Consider the following 24897-nt stretch of genomic DNA (forward strand, 5'->3'; position numbering starts at 1 on the left):
GAGGAGGATTTCAAGAGATGGGATATGGTATCCCTGTCAATGGCAGGGAGGGTGCAGGCGGTTAAGATGGTGGTCCTCCCGAGATTCCTCTTTGTGTTTCAGTGCCTCCCGGTGGTGATCACGAAGGCTTTTTTTAAAAGGATTGAAAAGAGCATCATGGGTTTTGTGTGGACCGGGAAGACCCCGAGAGTGAGGAAGGAATTCTTACAGCGTAGCAGGGATAGGGGGGGGCTGGCACTACCGAGCCGAAGTGAGTATTATTGGGCCGCTAATATTTCAATGGTGAGTAAGTGGATGGGAGAGGAGGAGGGAGCGGCGTGGAAGAGATTAGAGAGGGCGTCCTGTAGGGGGACTAGCCTACAGGCTATGGTGACAGCCCCATTGCCGTTCTCACCGAGGAACTACACCACAAGCCCGGTGGTGGTGGCTACACTGAAGATTTGGGGACAGTGGAGACGGCATCGGGGAAAGACTGGAGCCTTGGGGGGGTCCCCGATAAGAAACAACCATAGGGTTATGTCAGGAATAAGCGAATGACTAGGGAAAGAGTAGGACCAGTCAAGGACAGGGATGGGAAATTGTGTGTGGAGTCTGAAGAGATAGGCGAGATACTAAATGAATATTTTTCGTCAGTATTCACTCAGGAAAAAGATAATGTTGTGGAGGAGAATGCTGAGTCCCAGGCTAATAGAATAGATGGCATTGAGGTACGTAGGGAAGAGGTGTTGGCAATTCTGGACAGGCTGAAAATAGATAAGTCCCCGGGACCTGATGGGATTTATCCTAGGATTCTATGGGAGGCCAGGGAAGAGATTGCTGGACCTTTGGCTTTGATTTTTATGTCATCATTGGCTACAGGAATAGTGCCAGAGGACTGGAGGACAGCAAATGTGGTCCCTTTGTTCAAAAAGGGGAGCAGAGACAACCCCGGCAACTATAGACCGGTGAGCCTCACGTCTGTAGTGGGTAAAGTCTTGGAGGGGATTATAAGGGACAAGATTTATAATCATCTAGATAGGAATGATATGATCAGGGATAGTCAGCATGGCTTTGTGAAGGGTAGGTCATGCCTCACAAACCTTATTGAGTTCTTTGAGAAGGTGACTGAACAGGTAGACGAGGGTAGAGCAGTTGATGTGGTGTATATGGATTTCAGCAAAGCGTTTGATAAGGTTCCCCACGGTAGGCTATTGCAAAAAATACGGAGGCTGGGGATTGAGGGTGATTTAGAGATGTGGATCAGAAATTGGCTAGCTGAAAGAAGACAGAGGGTGGTGGTTGATGGGAAATGTTCAGAATGGAGTACAGTCACAAGTGGAGTACCACAAGGATCTGTTCTGGGGCCGTTGCTGTTTGTCATTTTTATCAATGACCTAGAGGAAGGCACAGAAGGGTGGGTGAGTAAATTTGCAGATGATACTAAAGTCGGTGGTGTTGTCGATAGTGTGGAAGGATGTAGCAGGTTACAGAGGGATATAGATAAGCTGCAGAGCTGGGCTGAGAGGTTTAATGTAGAGAAGTGTGAGGTGATTCACTTTGGAAGGAATAACAGGAATGCGGAATATTTGGCTAATGGTAAAGTTCTTGAAAGTGTGGCTGAGCAGAGGGATCTAGGTGTCCATGTACATAGATCCCTGAAAGTTGCCACCCAGGTTGATAGGGTTGTGAAGAAGGCCTATGGAGTGTTGGCCTTTATTGGTAGAGGGATTGAGTTCCGGAGTCGAGAGGTCATGTTGCAGCTGTACAGAACTCTGGTCCGGCCGCATTTGGAGTATTGCGTACAGTTCTGGTCACCGCATTATAGGAAGGACGTGGAGGCTTTGGAGCGGGTGCAGAGGAGATTTACCAGGATGTTGCCTGGTATGGAGGGAAAATCTTATGAGGAAAGGCTGACGGACTTGAGGTTGTTTTCGTTGGAGAGAAGAAGGCTAAGAGGAGACTTAATAGAGGCATACAAAATTAATCAGGGGGTTGGATAGGGTGGACAGTGAGAGCCTTCTCCCGCGGATGGATATGGCTGGCACAAGGGGACATAACTTTAAACTGAGGGGTAATAGATATAGGACAGAGGTCAGAGGTAGGTTCTTTACGCAAAGAGTAGTGAGGCCGTGGAATGCCCTACCTGCTACAGTAGTGAACTCGCCAACATTGAGGGCATTTAAAAGTTTATTGGATAAACATATGGATGATAATGGCATAGTGTAGGTTAGATGGCTTTTGTTTCGGTGCAACATCGTGGGCCGAAGGGCCTGTACTGCGCTGTATTGTTCTATGTTCTATGTTCTATGTTTGCCCCGGGGGGAATGGATGGGGGATATGGAATGTGGCAAAGAGCAGGAATAACGCAACTGAAAGATCTGTTTGTGGATGGGAAGTTCGCGAGTCTGGGAGCGCTGACCGAGAAATATGGGTTGCCCCAAGGGAATGCATTCAGGTATATGCAACTGAGGGCTTTTGCAAGGCAACAGGTGAGGGAATTCCCGCAGCTCCCGACACAAGAGGTGCAGGACAGAGTGATCTCAAAGACATGGGTGGGGGATGGTTAGGTGTCAGATATATATAGGGAAATGAGGGACGAAGGGGAGACTATGGTAGATGAACTAAAAGGGAAATGGGAAGAAGAGCTGGGGGAGGAGATCGAGGAGGGGCTGTGGGCAGATGCCCTAAGCAGGGTAAACTCGTCGTCCTCGTGTGCCAGGCTAAGCCTGATTCAGTTTAAGGTATTACACAGGGCACATATGACTGGAGCACGGCTCAGTAAATTTTTTGGGGTGGAGGATAGGTGTGCGAGGTGCTCGAGAAGCCCAGCGAATCATACCCATATGTTTTGGTCATGCCCGGCACTACAGGGGTTTTGGATGGGGGTGACAAAGGTGCTTTCAAAAGTAGTAGGAGTCCGGGTCGAACCAAGCTGGGGGTTGGCTATATTTGGGTTTGCACAAGAGCCGGGAGTGCAGGAGGCAAGAGAGACCGATGTTTTGGCCTTTGCGTCCCTAGTAGCCCGGCGCAGGATATTGCTAATGTGGAAAGAAGCCAAGCCCCCGGGGGTGGAGACCTGGATAAATGACATGGCGGGGTTTATAAAGCTAGAGCGGATTAAGTTTGTCCTAAGGGGGTCGGCTCAAGGGTTCACCAGGCGGTGGCAACCGTTCGTCGAATACCTCGCAGAAAGATAGACGGAATGGGAAAAAGAAGGCAGCAGCAGCAGCCCAGGATCGGGGGGGGGTGGGGGGTGGGGTGGGTGGGGGGGCGGGGAGGGGGGGGGGAGGAGGAACCAGAAGGACTCTCAGGGTTGTTAATATATACTGTATAGTATGTATAGGTCGTTGCTACAGATAATTATATATTGGACTGTTAAATTATATTTTTGGAGAGTGTTACTTGTGACAAGGCAGTTGCCAATTAGGGCTAGTTTTCATTTTTGTTATTTATTTATTTATTCATTTTTTTTGTTTTTGTTTATAAAATAGGTCATTGTTATTTGTGTTGTTATAATATTGTGTAAAGGATCCACAATGCTACTGTGTTGGTTGACCAAAAAGTTTCAATAAAATATTTAATAATAAAAAAAAAGTAGTCACCAATAAATTAAATAGGGAATCCGGAAGAAACGTCTTTACCAGAAAGTGATCAGAATGTGGAATTTGCTGCTACAGGAAGTAGTTAAGGTATTGATGCATTTAAAGGGAAACTGGTTAAGGATATGAGGGAGAATGGGTAGAGGCTTGTGCTGATAAAGAGTTCAATGTAGAAGAATGGGAGGAGGGATGAGTGGAAAGTGCCAGGGTGAATTGGTTGGACTGAATGGCCTGCTTCTCTTCATTTACAAAATAATTCAGTCTGAAACTGGTTTTCCCCATTTCTTCCATATGGAAAACATAGGAGAAAGACTGATTAATAATTGTATTTCTCAGTTAGCAATGAGGTAATAAAGTTTTTCTTTAAAAAATGTGATATGACTATTAAAAGATTTGAGCAAATACAAGAATACTAAATAAGTAAGGAGCTGCACTTGATAGTAACAGAGGACGTCAAATGCAATGGCCTCGTGGGAATTAATTGGCTCCCCAGAGAGAAATCACATGGGCATCGTTAGTACTCCTTTTTAGAAATGTGAAGCTGCCGCAAGGCTGCTGAGGGGAAGTGAGGAGGTGAGTAGCCATTTCCATTTTCGGGCATGCAGCACAAGGGCACCAGAGCTCGGGTGGGGACCCTTCGGTGGGTGGGGGAGGCTGAAGCATTTCAGGTCAGGGGTCGCCCCTGAGCTGGGAGGCTGAGGGGCTTTATCTTCAAGCCATCTTTAAATATTGTGGAGACCAATAACAGGGGCAACTACAGCTGCTGCCTGTCTGTCGTATCAAACACTTCCAGGACTGAGCCCAGATGTGGCTTCTATCCTGAAAGTCAATTTATTCCCTTTTGACTGAGCAGCCTCTAATTTCACAGCTGCAATTGTTCTTGTTAGTTGTGTTAATATCCCCTGTGTTCCTGTGGCTCTGTCCTCGGACAGTGTGGTGATAGTAGTTCAGGCTCCAAAACTGCAGGAGAGGAGGGGCGGTGGCCCGGCTTGACTGCGCAACCCAGAGGTTGCACCAGGACACTTTCATGGACGGCTGGTGACTTCTTTTTAAAAAAAAAAAAAATAATTCTATTAAGGCACTTTGTATATAGATTGAACACCCTGCCCCACTGACATCTTGACTGTCTTTGAAGAAGTCGATAAACGGCTTCCACCTCCGGGCAAACCAATCCACTGATCCTCTCAAGGCGAACTTAATTTTTTCCAACCTAAGGAACTCTGCCAGGTCGCTCACTCAAACCGCAGGCCATCCACTCCAACAAAATCCGTCTCCTGGCTACCAGGGAGGCAAAGGCCAAGGCATCCGCCTCTTTCGCCTCCTGGACTCCAAATATTGCCACTTCTGGACTTAGGGCCTTTAGCACCTGCGACATAACATCTGCAAACACCTGCCAGAAACCCCCTTGGTTTTGGACACGCCCAAAACAGGTGAACATGGTTTGCAGGCCTCCCCGCGCACTGTCCACACCTATCCTCCGCCCCCTCGAAGAACTAACTGCCCCCCCTCGATCACTGCCTTAAGCGCCTCACATAGCGTGGCGACCAAAACTTCACCTGTGTCATTCAGCTCCACATGCCCCCGAATGACGTCCCTCACCTGCTCGCACACCTCCTCATCTGCTAACAACCCCAGATCCAATTTCCACTGGGGCCCCAGATCCAATTTCCACTGCGGGTGCTGCGGACCCACTGTTCAACATCATCCCAATTTGGGGCATAAACGTACACCGTCACCAGCGCCCTCAGGCTCGTTCCTTTGCAGGACGCCATCTCCAGCCTCTTCCATGCCGCCCCCTCTCCCTCTATTACCCACTTACGGATCATCGCCACGTTGGCTGCCCAATAATAGCCACCCAGATTTGGCAATGCCAGCCCTCCTCTGTCCCTACTATGCTCCAGAAACCCCCTCCTTACCCTCGGGGTCTTGTTTGCCCACACAAAACCCATGATGCTCCTACCTACCCGCTTAAAAAAGGCCTTGGTAATCATAATAGGAAGGCACTGGAACACAAAAAGAAAACTCGGGAGGACCATCATTTTAATCGACTGTACCCTGCCTGCTAGCGAGAGTGGCAACACATCCCATCTGTTGAAGTCCTCCTCCATCTGTTCCACCAGCCGCGTCAAATTAAGTTTGTGCAGGGCCCCCCAGCTCCGAGCTACCTGGATCCACAAGTACTGAAAGCTCCTTTCCGCCCTCCTCAACGGTAGGTCGTCTATCCTTCTTCCCTGGTCCCCTGGATGCACCACAAAGAGCTCACTTTTCCCTACATTGAGCTTATAGCCCGAGAAGTCCCCCAACTCCCTTAGGATCCGCATGACCTCCACCATCCCCTCCACTGGATCTGCCACATACAGCAACAGGTCGTCCGCATACAGCGACACCCGATGCTCCTCTCCCCCTCGAACCACCCCCCCTCCATTTCCTGGACTCCCTTAATGCCATGGCCAAAGGCTCAATTGCAAATGCAAACAACAGGGGGACAGGGGACACCCCTGCCTCATCCCTCGATACAGCTGAAAATACTCCGACCTCCGCCGATTCGTAGGCACACTCGCCACCGGGGCTCTATAAAGGAGATTAACCCAACTGATAAACCCCTCCCCAAACCCAAACCTCCGCAACACTTCCCAGAGATATTCCTACTCCACCCGGTCAAAGGCCTTCTCCGCATCCATTGCTGCCACTATCTCCGCCTCTCCCTCCACCGATGGCATGATAATCACGTTTAGGAGCCTCCGCACATTGGTGTTTAGCTGCCTGCCCTTTACAAATCCCGTCTGGTCCTCATGAATCACCCCAGGGACACAGTCCTCAATTCTCGTAGCCAGCACTTTTGCCAGCAACTTAGCATCCACATTGAGGAGCGAAATCGGCCTATACAACCCACATTGCAGTGGGTCCTTGTCCCGCTTCAGGATCAGAGAAATCAGCGCCCTGGACATTGTCGGGGGCAGGGTCCCCCCCTCCCTTGCCTCATTGAAAGTCCTCACTAGCAATGGGGCTAACAGGTCCGCATACTTCCTGTAAAACCCAACCGGGAACCCATCTGGCCCTGGGGCCTTCCCCACATGCATGCTCCCCAGTCCTTTAACCAGCTCCTCCAACCGAATTGGCGCCCCCAAACCAGCCACCTCCTGCTCCTCCACCCTCCGGAACCTCAGTTGATCTAGAAATTGTCGCATCCCCTCTTCCCCCGCTGGGGGCTGAGATCTGTACAGCGCCTCATAAAAGTCCTTAAATGCCTCATTTACTTTCACCGCACTCCGCACCGTAGTTCCCCTGCTATCCTTGACTCCACCTATCTCCCTCTCTGCCATCCTCTTATGGAGCTGATGTGCCAGCATCCGGCTCGCCTTCTCCCCATACTCTTATGTCGCCCCCTGTGCTTTCCTCCACTGTGCCTCTGCCTTCCCTGTGGTCAACAGGTCGAATTCCGCCTGGAGACTTCGCCGCTCCCTAAGTAGTCCCTCCTCGGGGGCCTCTGCATATCTCCTGTCCACCCTTAGGATCTCCCCCACTAACCTCTCCCTTTCCCTGCCCTCTCTCTTCTCCCTGTGAGTCCTGATGGAGATTAACTCTCCCCTGACCACCGCCTTCAGCGCCTCCCATACTTACGGGCAGCACGGTAGCCTTGTGGATAGCACAATTGCTTCACAGCTCCAGGGTCCCAGGTTCGATTCCAGCTTGGGTCACTGTCTGTGCGGAGTCTGCACATCCTCCCCGTGTGTGCGTGGGTTTCCTCCGGGTGCTCCGGTTTCCTCCCACAGTCCAAAGATGTGCAGGTTAGGTGGATTGGCCATGATAAATTGCCCTTAGTGTCCAAAATTGCCCTTAGTGTTGGGTGGGGTTACTGGGTTATGGGGATAGGGTGGCGGTGTTGACCTTGGGTAGGGTGCTCTTTCCAAGAGCCGGTGCAGACTCAATGGGCCGAATGGCCTCTTCTGCACTGTAAATTCTATGATAATCTACCTCCACCTGCACCTCCCCGTTGCCGTTGGCCTCCAAATACCTTTCAATGCACCCCTGCACCCTCCCGCACACCACCTCGCCCGCCAGTAATCCTACATCCAGACGCCACAGCGAGCGTTGGTCCCTCTCCTCTCCTAACTCCAGCTCCACCCAGTGCGGGGCGTGGTTTGAGATGGTTATGGCCGAGTAATCCGTTCCCTCCACTTTCGGGATCAGCGCCCTACTCAAAACAAAAAAATCTATCCGGGAGTAGGCTCTGTGTACGTGAGAGAAAAAAAGAAAATTCCCTGGCCAAGGGCCTAGCAAATCTCCACGGATCTACCCCCCCCCCATCTGGTCCATGAACCCCCTAAGCACCTTGGCCGCAGCCGGCCTCTTCCCTGTCTTGGATCTGGAGCGATCTAATGCTGGGTCCAACACCGTGTTGAAATGCCCCCCCATTATCAAGCTTCCTGCCTCCAGATCCGGAATCCGCCCCAACATGAGCTTCATAAATCCAGCATCATCCCAGTTCGGGGCATATACGTTTACCAATACCACCCACGCCCCCTGCAACCTACAGCTCACCATCACGTATCGACCTCCATTGTCCACTACAATATTCTTGGCCTCAAACTTCCCCACCAGTATTGCCACCCCTCTGTTCTTTGCATCCAGCCCCGAATGGAATACCTGTCCTACCCATCCCTTTCTTAACCTGACCTGGTCTGCCACCTTCAAATGTGTCTCCTGAAGCATGACCACGTCTGCCTTCAGTCCCTTTAAGTGCGTGAACACTCGGGCCCTCTTAACCGGCCCATTCATGCCCCTCACATTCCAATTTATCAGCAAGATTGGGGGGCTCCCCCCCCCGCCCTGCTGACTAGCCATCTCCATTTCTAAGCCAGTCCCGTGCCCTCGCCTCCCGCACTCTCCAGTCCCCCAGACAGGGGACCCCCATCCCGACCACCTCTTCTGTTTCCAGTTCCCTATCGGCCAATGCAGCAGCAACCCTATTTCCCCCCCCCCTCCCCCCACTAGATCCGTATCTAGCTCTTTTGCTCCCCCCATAACACTCCTGTAAGTCAGCTGACTCCTGCTGACCCCGGCCTCCCCCGCCGTCCCATTGACCCCCCGCCCTGTGTGGGAATCCCCCCTCCCCCTCCCCCTCCTCCCCAGCAATCGGTGTGTGCTCCTCCACCACTCCCCCGTCCTTCTCTAGCGCGGGAAAAAGCCTGTGCTTTAAGAGGGCAGTCTGGACTCGGTTGAACCCAGCTCTCCTCTTGGCCAGTTCTGGACCCAGGTCTTGATATACCCGGAGCTCATTATCTTCTCAGCTACACCTTCTCATCTGCCTGGCCCACCGTAAGATATTCCTCTTTAGGAACCGATGGAGCCTCACCATCATCGCTCACAGTGGCTCGTTCGCCTGGAGCTTCTTCATCAGCACCCAATGCACCCGGTCAACCCCCAGGGGTCGATCGAAAGCCCCCTCTCCCATCAGCTGCTCCAATGTTTTGTGTACATGTGCACCAGTGCCCGCTTCCTCGATGCCCTCTGGCACCCAAAAATTCTTAAATTTTGTCTGCGGGAGCGGTTCTCCAGATCCTCCACCTTTTCCTTTAGCCGCTTCTGGGTCTCCCGCATTATCCCGATCTCGGCCACCAATGATGTAAGCTGCTCCTTTGCTTCCCCACCACCTCCTCCTCTTTCTAAATCGCCAGCCTCAGCTTCGCACGATTAATCCCTGCTTTTAGCGGGTCCACCACCTTCTCCAGGTCCTCCTGAGCCTCCCTTCTCTGCTGGCTGAACTTCTTATTTAAGAAGTCCACCAGCTGCTCCGTCGACCATTGGACTGATAGGGCCGACCCTTTACTCTCCACGATCTTCTCCCTGTGTCGCACAAAAGGCTTCTTGGTCTATTAGCTCCTTCCTCTCGACCCATTTCTGGTCCGCGAATCCATTCACTGACTCCACCACCTCTACACCTTTTTCCACCAAAACATCCACCCAGCAAACGGGAAAATGACCGAGAAAAATACCTCAAGCGGAGCTGCCAAATGTGCAACCATTCACTCCATGGCCGCCACCGGAAGTCTGATGACCGGTGACTTTTTATGTTCAGTAGCCATCTGCTGCTCAAGTAACGGGAGCCATGAAGGTCGCTGCTGTTCCTTGGTTGCCTTTTGCACTGTGTTTGGTCTATATTCAGCGGAGGGGCAATTGTATGGTGGATACCATGTTGCTGCGGATTATCTTTTTGCCAGTTGCAGCCCTTCTGCCTCTGCAGCCTGTGAGTCGCTGAAGGACACTGCCAGTGCTGGAGTGGGGGTGGTGGTTTTCGCTCTCTCAACCTCCTCCGCTATGCTCCAGGTCAGTGCGACCTTCCGGTAGTCGACTAACCAAGCGGCTTTCCATTGATGCAGGTCTGGTGTGGGGGGAATTGTGCCACTCAGTCTCATGCATGCGCACGCTAACTGGCACACACACGCAGTCATTCACGTCTATACTCTTTATGCACACTCGCCGATATGCACGCACTTTCCTATGCACTCATTGGGTGCCTTTCCACCAATGTAGGTCTGCTGTTGCCATGTCGGTGGGTGGGGGGGACTCGGCATCTGGCAGTATTTGTTTTTACTCTATTTTGTCTTTGGTGTGCAACTGGTGTCCTCATTATATTCATGTATATTTTGTGTTTTCTTTCGATGCACACCACCGGTGCTGGTGAGAGGGTGGGTGTTCTCTCTCCATGGGGTAGATGTTCTCTCTCCTTCCGCTGGACCTGTGTCGGTGTGCTTCCCGGTGGTTTGAGTCGCTTCTTAGCACCCTCCTGCTGATGTAGGTCTGATGCTGGGTCCGTGGGGGAAGGAGGGTGTGTGTGCGCTGCCTCGGCAGCTAGTGGTGTTGTTTATTTGGTCCTTGTTTTGGTTTTCGTCCTTAGTGTACGGCTGGTGTCTTTGCTGTCTTCCTGCCTGTTTTGTGTTTTCCTTCGGTAGTTGCTCTGTATTTGGTTTTGTTTATAATGTGCTGGGCCTGTACTGGACTAAACTGTGCCCCTCTTGGGAGGGGTGAAATGGTTCTCTCTCTCTCTCCTCCACCGTGCTCTGTATTGGAGCGGCCTTTTCCATGATGTCTATGCTGGTGAGCCTTTCCGCTGATGTAGGTTTGGGGGGGGGGGGGGGGGGCGGTGAGCGTATTCTGGGTGTCCTCATTGTATTGTCTTTTGTATTTAAATACTGTCAATAAACTAAAATATTTACAGGTTGTGTTTGCAGGGGCAAATTGTCAGTGATGCACTTTTTCCATATGAGGTCCCCCCCCCCCCCCAACACACACATTTACATGTGAAAAGGTGTTTATGCCTTATTTATCCCTTCCACTCGGACCCTGCTCCCAGTCCAGTTTCCTGCTCCCAGTCCAGTTTAGGTGAATTATCCCAATTGTATTGTTTCTTTCTGACCTAATAACTGGCTCGTATCTCACACCACTCCTTTAGCCACATGCTCACATCCTAATCGTTTTTTGTCTCTAAATCAATTTGCATGTCTTTTTTTTAAATATTTTTATTCTCCTTTTTCACATTTTCTCCCACATTTACACCCATCAACAATAAACAATAATCAGCAAGATATGTCAATCCCCATAATAACAACGATCCCATCCGCCCACCAACCCCCAAACCTCAGCCCACATGTTTACATAAACAAATGACAAAAAGGAATCCGGGATTACCCGTAGTCACCTTTAATCTACACAGCCCCCCCCCCCCCCCCCCCCCCAACTAATGTTTGATGTTATCCAGTTCTTGAAAGTGCATAATAAATAGTGCCCATGACTTGTAGAACCTCTCCGAGCTTCCCCTCAGTTCGAACTTAACCTTCTCAAGGGGCAAGTATTCCAACAGGGCACTGGGTGGAGAGGCTGCTCTCCATCCCAGCAGGATCCGCCTTCGGGCGATCAACGAGGCGAAGACTATGACATCTGCCTCCGCATCCGTTTCCAACCCTGGCTGGTCCGACACCCCGAATACGGCCTCCTAGGGACCCGGGTCCAGTTTCACACGCGTCACCTTGGAAATTACCCTAAACACCTCCTTCCAGTACTCCCCTAGCTTTGGACAGGACCAAAACATATGAACGTGATTCGCAGCGCCCCCCCCCCCCGCAACGCTCACACACATCCTCCACTCCTTCAAAAAATCGGCTCATCCTCGTCCTCGTGAGGTGCGCTCTATATACCACCTTCAGCTGTATCAACCCCAACCTCGCACATGAGGTGGAGGCATTCAGTCTCCGGAGCACCTCACATCAGACCCCCTCCTCTAAAACCTCTCCCAGCTCTTCCTCCCACTTTGCTTTGATCCCTTCCAGTGGTGCCTTATCCTCTTCCAGAATAGCTCCGTACACCGCTGACACTGCACCCATCTCCAGTCCCCTTGTCGTCAACACCTCCTCCAGCAATGTGGAGGCCGGTTCCTCCAGGAAGCTCTGTATCTCCTTCCTGGCAAAATCCCGAACCTGCATGTACCTAAACCCTTCTCCCTGCTCTAGCCCATACTTCGCTTCCAGCTCCCTCAATCCTGCAAACCGACCCCGAAGAAACAAATCTTCTAGCGTCTTAATCCCCTTCTCTTCCATTTCCAAAAACTTCCATCCCACCTCCCTGGCTCAAATCTGTGGTTCCCCGAATCGGCATTTCCCTTGACCCTAAACCCAACCCGAAGTGTTGGCGAAACTGCCTCCAGATTTTCAATGAAGCTATTATTACCGGACTCCCTGAATATTTCCCCGGAGCTATCGGGAGCGGCGCTGTTGCAAGTGCCTTCAGCCCCGACCCCCTGCACAAACACTCCTCCATTCTGACCCACTGAGAATCCACCCCTCTGACCCAGCTCCGCACTTTCTCCACATTCGCCGCCCAGTAGTAGTACAACAAGTTCGGGAGACCCAAACCCCCTGCCTGCCTTCCCCTCTGTAGCAGCATCTTTCTCACTCTGGCCACCTTCCCTCCCCATATGAATGAGGTAATCCTTCCCTCAATCTCCCTGAAAAAAGTCTTTGGCAGGAAAATCGGTAGGCATTGAAAAATAAACAGAATCGCGGCAACACATTCATTTTAACCGCCTGTACCCGACCTGCCAGTGACAGAGGAAGGCCGCCCCACCTTGCCAGATCGGCTTTCACTCTCCCCACCAAACTAATGATGTTGTACCTGCGAAGCCTCCCCCACTCCCGGGAAACCTGCACCCCCAGATACCTAAAATGAGTCCTTGCTCTACGGAATGGCAGCCCCCCCACCCCTGCCCCCACCCCCGGCCGAGACACCACAAAGTACTCACTCTTGTCCAGGTTCAACTTGTTCCCCGAGAAAGACCCAAATACCCGCAGTAGCTCCAATATTCCTCCTATCGACGCACTCGGCTCTGACACATACAGCAGCAAGTCGTCGGCATATAAGGACACCCTATGCTCTATCCCCCCCTGCACTATTCCTTTCCATGCTCCTGAACTTCTCAATGCGATGGCCAACGGCTCAATCGCAAGTGCAAACAGCAGGGGGGACATAGGACATCCCTGTCTCGTCCCACGGTGGAGAGAAAAGTATCTCGAACTGATATTATTTGTGCGGACACTCGCCTTCGGCTCCTTATATAACAGCTTTACCCAGTTCACAAACCTTGGTCCAATCCCAAACCGCTCCAGCACTGCCATCAGGTACCCCCATTCTACCCGATCAAACGCCTTCTCGGCGTCCAATGCCACGACTACCTCTGTTTCCTTTCTTTCCGTCGGTGCCATAACAACGTTCAAAACCCTCCTAATGTTCGAAAACAGCTGCCTCCCTTTCACGAACCCCGTCTGATCCTCCCCTATTCCCTTCGGAAGGCACGCCTCCAGCCTACCCGCCAGTACCTTCGCCAACACTTTTGCGTCCACATTCAGAAGTGATATGGGCCGATACGACCCACACTCCGTCGGATCCGTATCTTTTTTTAGTAACACGGAAATCGATGCCTGCCCCAAGGTTTGCGGCAACACCCCCCTTCCCTATCGCCTCCTCAAACATCCCCACCATCAGCGGTGCCAACCTATCCTTAAATTTTTTATAATATTCCACCGGAAACCCATCCGACCCTGCCACCTTCCCCCGACTGCATCCTCCCAATCGCATCCTTTATCTCCTGCTCCACTATTGCTCCTTCTAATGTAACCCTGTCCCCCTCCCCTAGCCTCGGGTACTCCAACCCATCTAGAAATTCCTGCATCTCACGGTCTCCTCCGAGTGGCTCTGACTTGTACAACCTCTCATAAAACTCCACAAAAACCTTGTTAATCAGCACTGGGGCCACCACCAACTTCCCTGCCCTATCCTTCACCTGAAGAATTTCCCTTGCCGCTGCCTCCCTCCGGAGCTGACCTGCTAACATACCTTATCTCCATGTTCATAAACTGCACCCCTTGCTCGTCTTAGTTGGCGCACCGCCTTCCTGGTGGACAGTCGATCGAAGCTCGCCTGTAGTTCCTTCCTCTTTTCCAGCTTTGCCGGGTCCCCATCCTCTGCATACCTCCTACCTACCTCCAACATCTCATCTATTACCCTCTGCCGCTCCAACTCTCCTCTCCTTATCCACCCTAGCCTTAAACAAAATTACCTCACCTCTCACCACCGCCTTTAGAGCCTCCCAGACGACTGCCTTCGACACCTCACCCGTACAATTGAAACCTACCTATTCCTTAATTACCTTTCAATTTTCTCACAGAATACTTGGTTCCCCAAAAGCCCCACATCCAATTTCCACCCCGGTCTCTGCGCTGCCCCCTTCTCTAGCACCATATCCACCCAATGTGGAGCGTGATCTGACACTGCAATTGCAGAGTATTCCGACCCCCTTGAGTCCAGCCAGCAAAGCCTTCCCCACCACAAAAATGTCGATCCGCGAGTATACCTTATGGACCGCTGAGAAAAACGAATACTCCCGTTCCCTTGGGTGCAGGAACCTCCAAGGGTCCACCCCTCCCATTTCCACCATTAGCCCAGCCAGCGCCTTCGCCCCCCGTGATGGGACCAGCGAGCACGGCCGTGATCTGTCCAACCTTGGCTCCTGCACCAGGTTCCAGTACCCCCCCACAATCAGCTCGTGCGTGTCTAAGTCAGGAATAGCCCCAACCACCTTCCTCGCGAATCCCACATCGTCCCCAATTGGGGACCGTATACACTTAACAGTGCCACTAATCTACCCTCCAATGCCCCTGTCACAATCCCATATCTACCCCCCTGATTTGCCACCACCTTCTCCATCTGGAAGCGTACCCTTTTGCTGACCAGCACCACTACCCCTCGAGCCCTTCCATCAAATCCGGAGTGAAACACTTGGCTAACCCAGCCCTTTTGAAGTCTCACCTGGTCCTTCACCCTCAAGTGAGTCTCCTGCAGCATTGCTACGTCGGCTTTCAAACTTTTAAGATGTGCAAGCACCCTTGATCTCTTTTTTTTTTTCTTTTTTAAATATATTTTATTAAAGTTTTTCGATCAACCAAGAATTTTCCATTTTTACAGCTTTGTAACAATATATACATTGATCGTTTTTAAAATAATATATTAACTAACGGCAAGTGCCAACACAAATAAAAAAAAAAAACGAAAAGAAATAGTAACATTGAGAAGATAACTATGAACAACAAATATGTAACAACACACAAAAAAAACCCCAAAGATCCGAATGCACCCCCGCCCCCCCCCCCCCCCCCCCCCCGCCTCCCCCCGGGTTGCTGCTGTTGTCTTTCCTATTTTCCCTTATCGCTCTGCGAGATAGTCGAGGAACGGTTGCCACCGCCTGGTGAACCCCTGAGCCGAACCTCTTAGTGCGTACTTTATCCGCTCCAATTTTATAAACCCTGCCATATCGTTTATCCAGGCCTCCACGCCCGGGGGTTTAGCTTCTTTCCACATAAGTAGAATCCTTCGCCGGGTTACTAGGGACGCAAAGGCCAGAACATCGGCCTCTCTCGTCTCCTGCACTCCCGGCTCATCTGCAACCCCGAATATAGCCAACCCCCAGTTTGGTTCGACCCGGACCCTCACCACCTTTGAAATCACTTTTGCCACACCCACCCAGAACCCGTGCAATACCAGACATGACCAAAACATGTGGGTGTGGTTCGCAGGGCTTCCCGCGCACCTCCCGCACCTATCCTCCACCCCAAAAAACTTGCTCAATCTTGCTCCCGTCATATGCGCCCTGTGTAGTACCTTGAATTGGATCAGGCTGAGCCTGGCACACGAGGACGAGGAATTTACCCTACTTAGGGCATCTGCCCACAGCCCTTCCTCAATCTCTTCCCCCAGCTCCACCTCCCATTTTCCTTTCAGTTCCTCTATCATCGTCTCCCCCTCGTCTCTTATTTCCCTGTATATATCGGACACCTTACCATCACCCACTCATGCCCCCCGAAATCACTCTGTCCTGGATCCCTTGCGCCGGGAGCTGCGGAAATTCCCTCATCTGTTGCCTCACAAATGCCCTCACTTGCATATAACGAAATGCATTCCCAGGTGGCAACCCGTATTTTTCTGTCAGTGCTCCCAGACTCGCGAACGTCCCCGTCCAAGAACAAGTCCTTCAGTTGCGCAATTCCTGCTCGCTGCCAAGATTGAAATCCCCTGTCTATCCTTCCCGGGACGAACCTGTGGTTGTTCCTTGTCCCCCTTATCGGGGACCACACTGAGGCCCCCGTCACTCCCCTATGTCGTCTCCACTGCCCCAAATCTGCAGAGTCGCCACCACCACTGGGTTTGCGGTGTACCTTTTCGGGGAGAACGGCAGCAGCGCTGTTGCCAGTGCTTTTAAGCTAGTTCCCCTACAGGACGCCATCTCCAGCCTTTTCCACGCCGCTCCTTCCTCTTCCCTCATCCACTTACATATCATAGACCTGTTAGCGGCCCAATAATAATCACTCAGACTCGGCAGTGCCAATCCCCCTCTATCTCTACTGCGCTGAAGGAACCCCCTCTTTACCCTTGGGGTCTTTCCGGCCCACACAAAGCTCATGATGCTCCTGTCCACCTTCTTAAAAAAGGTCTTTGTAATCAGTATGGGGAGGCACTGAAACACAAAAAGAAACCTCGGGAGGACCACCATTTTAACCGCCTGCACCCTGCCCGCCAATGACAGAGGCACCATATCCCACCTCTTAAAGTCCTCCTCCATCTGCACTACCAGTCGTGTCAAGTTAAGTTTATGCAAGGTTCCCCAGTCCCTGGCCACCTGGATCCCTAAATACCGGAAATCTCTTGTTACCCTCCTCAGCGACAGCTCGTCTATTCCCCTGCCCTGTTCCCCGGGGTGCATCACAAACAGTTCACTCTTCCCCATATTCAGTTTGTATCCCGAAAACTCTCCAAACTCCCTGAGTGTCTGCATTATCTCAGGCATCCCTTCCACTGGGTCCGCGACATATAACAGCAGATCATCCGCGTATAATGACACCCGATGTTCTTCTCCTCCTCTAAGTACCCCTCTCCACTTCCTAGAGCCCCTCAGCGCTATGGCCAATGGCTCAATTGCCAACGCAAACAGTAATGGGAACAGGGGGCACCCCTGTCTTGTTCCCCTATATAGTCGGATGTAGTCGGATCGTTGCCTGTTCGTAATCACACTTGCCACCGGGGCCCCGTATAGGAGCCGAACCCATCTAATGAACCCCTCTCGAAATCCAAATCTCTTCAGTACCTCCCACAAGTAGTCCCACTCCACTCTATCAAATGCCTTCTCTGCATCCATAGCCACCACTATCTCCGCCTCCCCCTCCGGTGGGGGCACCATCATCACCCCCAACCACCTCCGTATATTGGTATTCAATTGCCTCCCTTTAACAAATCCTGTTTGGTCACCATGCACCACCCCAGGGACACAGTTCTCTATCCTTGTCGCCATCACTTTGGCCAATAACTTGGCATCTATGTTCAGGAGGGAGATGGGCCTGTATGACCCGCACTGCAGCGGGTCTTTGTCTCTTTTCAGGATCAGCGATATCGTCGCCTCCGACATCGTCGGGGGTAGTGTCCCCCTTTCCTTAGCCTCATGGAAGGTTCTCGTCAAGAGTGGGGCCAGCAGGTCCACATATTTCCTATAGAATTTCACCGGGAAACCATCTGGTGCCGGGGCCTTCCCTGCCTGCATGTTCCTGATTCCTTTTACCACCTCCTCTACCTCAATCTGCGCTCCCAGTCCTGTCCTCTCCTGCTCCTCAACCTTCGGGAACTCCAACTGGTCTAGGAAATGCATCATTCCCTCTTTCCCTTCCGGGGGTTGGGCCTTATACAACCTCTCGTAGAATACCTTAAATACCCCGTTCACCCTCTCCGCTCTCTGTTCCATCCTTCCCTCCTCGTCTCTAACTCCTCCGATCTCTCTCGCCGCCCCCCTCTTCCTAAGTTGTTGCGCCAGCAGTCGGCTCGCCTTCTCTCCGTATTCATACTGTACTCCCTGTGCCTTCCTCCACTGCGTCTCCGCCTTACCCGTGGTCAACAAGTCAAAGTCCGTGGGTAGTCTCCGTCTTTCCCTGTGTAGCCCTTCATCCAGAGCCTCCGCATATTGCCTATCCACCCTCAGAATCTCCCCAATCAGTCTCTCCCTTTCTTTACCCTTGTTTCCCCTTATGGGCCCTTATGGAAATCAGCTCCCCTCTCACCACCGCCTTCAGCGCCTCCCAGACTACTCCCACCTGGACCTCTCCGTCATCATTGACCTCTAGGTATCTTTCAATACATCCCCTCACCCTTCCACATACCCCCTCGTCCGCCAACAGTCCCATGTCCAATCTCCAAAGTGGGCGTTGCTCCTTTTCCTCCCCTAGTTCCAGATCTACCCAATGTGGGGCATGATCTGAAATGGCTATAGCCGAGTACTCCGCTCCTGCCACCTTCGGGATCAGCGCCCTTCCCAGGGCAAAGAAATCTATCCGGGAGTACACTCTATGGACGTGGGAGAAGAAGGAAAACTCTTTACTCCTTGTCTAGTAAATCTCCAGGGATCCACTCCTCCCATCTGCTCCATAAAGCCCTTAAGCACCTTGGCCGGTGCCGGCCTCCTCCCGGTCCTAGATCTGGATCGGTCCAGCCCTGGGTCCAGCACCGTGTTGAAGTCCCCCCCCATTACCAACTTTCCCATCTCCAGGTCCGGGATGCGCCCCACCATACCCTTCATAAAGTTTGCATAATCCCAGTTCGGGGCATATACGTTCACCAGCACCACTGCTTCACCTTGCAATCTGCCACTCACCATCACGTACCTACCCCCACTGTCCGCCACTATGGTCTTCGCCTCAAACGATACCCGTTTCCCCACCAGTATTGCCACCCCTCTATTTTTCGCATCTAAGCCCGAGTGGAATACCTGTCCCACCCATCCTTTTCTTAATCTGACCTGATCCGCCAGTTTCAGGTGCGTCTCCTGAAGCATAACCACGTCTGCCTTTAGCTTCTTTACGTGCGCAAATACCCTTGCCCTCTTAATCGGCTCATTCAACCCTCTCACGTTCCACGTGATCAACCGGGTTGGGGGGCTCTTTACCCCCCCCCTCTCGTCGACTAGCCATCCCCTTTTTTAAACCAGCTCCTCACCCGGTTCCCACGCAACCGCTTGTCCCCCAGACAGCACCCTCCCGTCCCGACCATCCCATCCCGTAACAGCTCCCCCTTCCCCTTATCAGCAGCAACCCAGTTAATCCCCCCCCCCCCCCCCCCCCCCCCCCCCCCCGCTAGATCCCACTCTAGCTTGATTGCACCCCCCATACTGCTTCCTGGAGTCAGCAAACTCTGGCTGACCTCGGCTTCCTCCGTTTATCCTTAGCCTCCCTGCGTGTGAGGCCCCCTCGTTCCTACCCCCCCTTTTCCCGCCACTATTTCCATATCGCGGGATCAAAGCCCGCGCTTCCCCCTCGGTCCCGCCCCTAATTGCGCAGCTCCCTCTCTCCTTCCCCATCCCCTTCCCCACCGGCGTGCACATTTCTTCGTGTCCCCCTCCTTCGAGGGGAAAAAATTCCCCCATCTGATTTACAATTTCTTGCCACCACCTCGCTACTTCATTCCAAACATCCTTTCCCAAATCTAGTCCAACTTCTCCTCTTGAATGAATGTCCATGCCTCCTCTGCCGTCTCGAAGTAGTGATGTTTGCCCAGGTGTGTTAACCACAGTCTTGCTGGCTGCAACATTCCGAATTTCACTTTCTTCCTGTGGAGCACCGCCTTGGCCCGATTGATACTCGCCCTCCTCGCCACCTCCGCACTCCAATCTTGGTAGACGCGGATCACCGCGTTCTCCCATCTGCTGCTCCGTGTCGTCTTAGCCCATCTCAGGACCATCTCCCTGTCCTTGTAGCGGTAGAATCTCACCACTATTGCTCGCGGTGTTTCCCCTGCCTTTGGTCTTCTCACGAGGACCCGGTACGCTCCCTCCACTTCCAGGGGGCCCGTCGGGGCCTCAGCTCCCATTAAGGTATGGAGCATCACGCTCACGTACGCCCCAACGTCCGCTCCCTCTGCCCCTTCGGGAAGACCCAAAATCCTTAAGTTCTTCCTCCTCGAGCTATTTTCCAGGGCTTCCAATCTCTCCATACACCTCTTGTGTAGCGCCTCGTGCGTCTCCGTCTTCATCACCAAGCCCTGTATCTCGTCCTCATTTTCGGCAGCTTTTGCCTTCACTCCACGGAGCTCCATCTCTTGGGTCTTTTGCGTCTCCTTCAGCCCCTCAATCGCCTGCAGCATCGGCGCCAGCACCTCCTTCTTGAGTTCCTCCACACATCGCCGGAGGAACTCCTGCTGTTCCAGGCCCCATACCAACTGGGCTCCCTCAGCCGCCATCTTGCTTCTCCCTTCCCTTCTCTGCCACTGCTCCAGAGGATCCTCCACAATCTGGCCACTACTATCACTTCTTTTCATCCACACCCGGGGGGACTCCTTCCTATGTCGCCTCACACTGGGTTTAGCCTTTGAAAATCTCCGTTGGGGCTCCCGATAAGAGCCCAAATGTCCGTTGAAACGGGAGGTGCCGAAACGTGCGACTTAGCTAGTCATCGCCGCACCCGGAAGTCCCCACCCTTGACCTCTTGACCGGACCTCCTAGCCCTCTCACGTTCCACGTGATTATCCTTACTGGGGGTCTCTCACCCCCCCCCCCCCCCACCTTTCTTATCCACCATCACCATACCACTGGGCCCTGCCCCATAAGCCTGACCCGCCCCTGTCCATTGTTAACATCGAACCCCTTCCCCCCCCCCCCAAGAACCCCCCCTACAAAAACATCCCCCCAACATCCCTTCCTCCACCCCCTCTTGCTCGCCTCGTAGGCCCATTGAAGCCTGCTACCCAGGCTCCAACGTCCGCAGTCCTCCTCACCTCACCCCCGTTCACTAACTGACTCTAGTTAGCTAGCGCGGGTGGCTCCCCCCCGCCAATACCTCTCGCCCCCTTCCGCCCAGTCCCAGAGAAAGAAACACCAAAACAAACCCAACAATCCAACCCCTACAATTCACTAACATAACATTTAACCATCGCAACACAGAACGCCATTAACTGGAACTCTGCAACAATGCAAAGAGAAGTAAATTTCAAATTTCAATACAAATCAGTAAAAAGAAAGTTGTTACATTTGTACATTTTCCAGCCGCTCAAACACAGTCCACAGTCTTTCTTCCAGTTCCGCTCTTCACGTCTGTCCCAAGCCTTCTGCCTTCTGCCTCAGCCGCCTCCGCTGTCTCAAAATAAAAGTCTTTGGCTTTATATGTTACTCTCAACTTCGCCGGGTACACCACACCAAATCGCACCCCCTTGTACAAAGCCGCCTTCACTCGCCCAAACGCCGCTCGTCTTTTTGCCAACTCCACCGTCCAGTCCTGGTAGATCCGAACCGCAGTACCATCCCACAGCACCTCGCGCTTCTGCTTCGCCCAGCTTAATACTTTCTCCTTCATGCAAAAATTATGGAAGCAGATAATTACTGCCCTTGGCGGCTCGTTCACTTTGGGCTTCGGCCTTAATGACCGATGAGCTCGGTCTAGCTCGTACAGGGTGGGGTTCTCACCCTCCCCCATCAGCTCCGCCAACTTCTTAGCGAAGTATTGCGTTGGCCTTGGGACCTCTGTCCCTTCGGGCAAGCCCACAATTCTCAGATTGTGCCGCCTTGAGCGGTTTTCCAAGTCTTCCAGCTTTGCTCAGAGCCCTCTGTTAACCTCCACCACCCTCCGCAGCTCGTCTCTCATCGAGGTGACCTGGTCGCTGTGTCGTGTCACGGCCTCCTCCACCTCCTTCATCTTCTCGCCCTGCTCTCTCATCTCGGCCAATGCCTTTGCCACCTCCACCCTGATCAGGCCGATTGCCTCCTCCAACAATGATCTCACCACAACCACTATCTCTTTCCTCACCAAACGTTTTTCCAGCTCATCCACCATCACCTCGGTCACCTTCTCCACCGTAAGTAGTGCGGTCCCGCCCTGCAGTTCGGCTTCCGCCATCCTGTCAACACATTTTTGCTTTTGCTCGTCTTCTCCTTCGGCGGGGAACCTGCGTTTCCTCCTTTCTTTGACGCTGCTTTTCGCATCTTTTAGCGGCTTATTGTTTTTTATCTTTCCTTTCTCCTTTCTCCTCTCTCCCCCTTCACCCTCCTGCCCTTCATCAATCTGACATTCTTCTTTTTTGAGGAAAAACAAACTTTTACCAAACTTCCATGAATCTTCTTTCTTTCTCCTCTACCTTCACCTGGGACCAGGCTTCAAACCTTCTTCTTCCTAGGTGGGAGCCATCCGACGTGGAGCACCCTCCCTACGTGGCGCTCGGGCCTCGGGCCTGCCGCCTCGACCTCTTCGTAGCTCCGCCCCCGCTGCTCCGACCTGCCGGGCCCGGCCCCTCAGCCTCCGACACCCGCGTGGGGTTCTTCGCTGGCTTTTAAACCAGCCCCGCTGGCTGCTCGTGGCGGCCCCAAAGGCCGACGATAGTCGGGGAGTGCGTGGGGTCTCCCAATTTGCATGTCTTGTGTGATAATCCAGAGATTATAATCCTTGAAGTTCCGTTCTTTAATCTCCGAGTTTGTGGTACTGTCTAAACAGGACATCTTTCCGACTCTTCCTTATGTCGTTCTTCCCAACGTGAACCACAACAGCTAGATCCTTTCCCTCCCTCTCCAATAACCTTTGCACTGGGTTGAGTTGATCCTCACATTGTGCCGTCCCATGGTTCACCAGCTGATACTCCACTGCCTATTGTGTTCTCTCTTAAGCTGCCATCAAGTCAGAATTTATGACACCTGGCTCAGCTTCCTGCTGAATTGCACAGTGGACATCAAGTAAAGGTTAGCTTAATAACGTGGCATGGGAATGAGGCAAGGTTTTGATGTGCTCAAATGCAATGGTTGATGGGATACAAGGTCAAAAGCATGCTGGAGACTGTGATAAACCACTATATTGTATTATATTGTATTGTGGCCCAACCTCGACCGCATGCGCCCCCTTCTGGAACTTCCCTATCCCCAGTGCCTCAAGGCCCTGAAGAGATGCCTGGGATTCTTTTCCTACTATGCCCAGTGGATCCCCAGTTATGCGGACAAGGCCCGCCCACTCATTAAATCCACCCTTTTTCCCCTGATGGCTGAGGCCCGCATGGCCTTCAACCGCATCAAAGTGGATATTGCCACGTCCGCAATGCACGCAGTAGACGAGTCTATCCCGTTCCAGGTGGCGAGCGATGTGTCTGACTTTGCCCTGGCCGCTATCCTCAACCAGGCGGGCAGGCCCGTGGCTTTCTTCTCCCGCACCCTCCAGAGCTCCGAAATTTGACACTCCTCCGTCGAAAAGGAAGCCCAAGCCATTGTGGAAGCTGTGCGACATTTCAAGGCATGACCTGGCCGGCAGGCGATTCACTCTCCTCACTGACCAACGGTCGGTGGCCTTCATGTTCAATAAAACACAGTGGGGCAAGATCAAGAATGACAAGATTCTAAGGTGGAGGATCGAACTCTCCACCTATAATTATGATATCTTGGATCGACCTGGGAAGCTCAATGAGCCCCCAGATGCCCTATCGCACGGTACATGTGCCAGCGCAAAAGTAGACCGACTTCGGGCCCTCCACAATGACCTCTGTCACCCAGGGGTCACCCGGTTTTTCCACTTTATCAAGGCCCGCAACCTGCCTTACTCCATCGAGGAGGTCAGGACCATGACCAGGGACTGCCAGGTCTGTGCGGAGTGCAAACCACACTTCTATCGGCCAGACAGAGCACACCTGGTAAAGGCCTGAAGCCCCTTTTGAGCACCTCAGCGTCGATTTCAAAGGGCCCCTCCCCTCCACTGACCGTAACGTGTACTTCCTCAACATCATTGATGAGTACTCACGTTTCCCTTTCGCCATCCCATGCCCTGACATGACCCCTGCCACAGTCACCAAGGCCCTGCATGGCCTCTTCACCTTGTTCGGTTTCCCCAACTCCATCCAGAGTGATCGGGGTTCCTCCTTCATGAGTGATGAGCTGCGTCAGTACCTGCTTATCAAGGGCATCGCCTCAAGCAGGACTACCAGCTACAACCCCCGGGGGAACTGACAGGTGGAGAAGGAGAACGCAACGGTCTGGAAGGCCGTCCTTCTTGCCCTACGGTCTAGAAGTCTCCCGCTGGCAGGAGGTCCTTCCCGATGCGCTCCACTCCATCCGTTCGCTCCTGTGTACTGCCACCAATGTGACCCCTCATGAGAGAATGTTTGTCTTCCCCAGGAAGTCCACCTCAGGGGTCTCGTTCCCGTCCTGGCTGATGGTCCCAGGGCCCATCCTCCTCCGGAAGCATGCGAGGAGTCATAAGTCGGATCCCCTGGTTGAAAGGGTCCATCTCCTCCATGCTAACCCCCAATATGCCTACATGGCACACCATGACGGGCGGGAGGACTCAGTCTCCCTTTGGGATTTGGCACCTGCAGGTTCCCCAGCGACTATCACCACTACCCACGACCCTACACCTTCTCCTTCCATTGCAACCCATGGTGCACCAAGGCCATGGCATACTCAGCTAGTCCCAGTGCATGGCACGCCAGAGCCTCAGGGTCCGTCGCCAGGCACTCATCTACATGGTGACGCAGAAGACGACATGCAGGCCTCAACACTTCATCCAACACCAGTATCCACACCACAGCCGGGCTGCGGCGATTACAGCGGAAAGTCAAAGCCCCTGACAGACTCGATATATAATTCAACCGTCCACTTCACCCCCGCCGGACTCCTTTTTAACAGGGGGTGAATGTGGTAAACCACTGTATTGTATTATACCTGCTGTATGTAACATGCCCGGTCTTGCCCCTGCTGGTTCCGCCTGTGGCTCCTCCC

The 24897-nt window shown here is 52.6% G+C and overlaps 1 protein-coding gene across 6 annotated transcripts in view; it reads left to right on the top strand.

Annotated features, from left to right (window-relative positions):
• LOC140425349 (ubiquitin thioesterase otulin-like) overlaps nt 1-24897 on the top strand; it is a 164185-nt gene that overhangs the window by 27612 nt on the left and 111676 nt on the right. The window lies entirely within an intron of this gene.

This window comes from Scyliorhinus torazame, chromosome 6 (assembly GCF_047496885.1).
Source record: "Scyliorhinus torazame isolate Kashiwa2021f chromosome 6, sScyTor2.1, whole genome shotgun sequence".
Classification (NCBI taxonomy): Eukaryota; Metazoa; Chordata; class Chondrichthyes; order Carcharhiniformes; family Scyliorhinidae; genus Scyliorhinus; species Scyliorhinus torazame.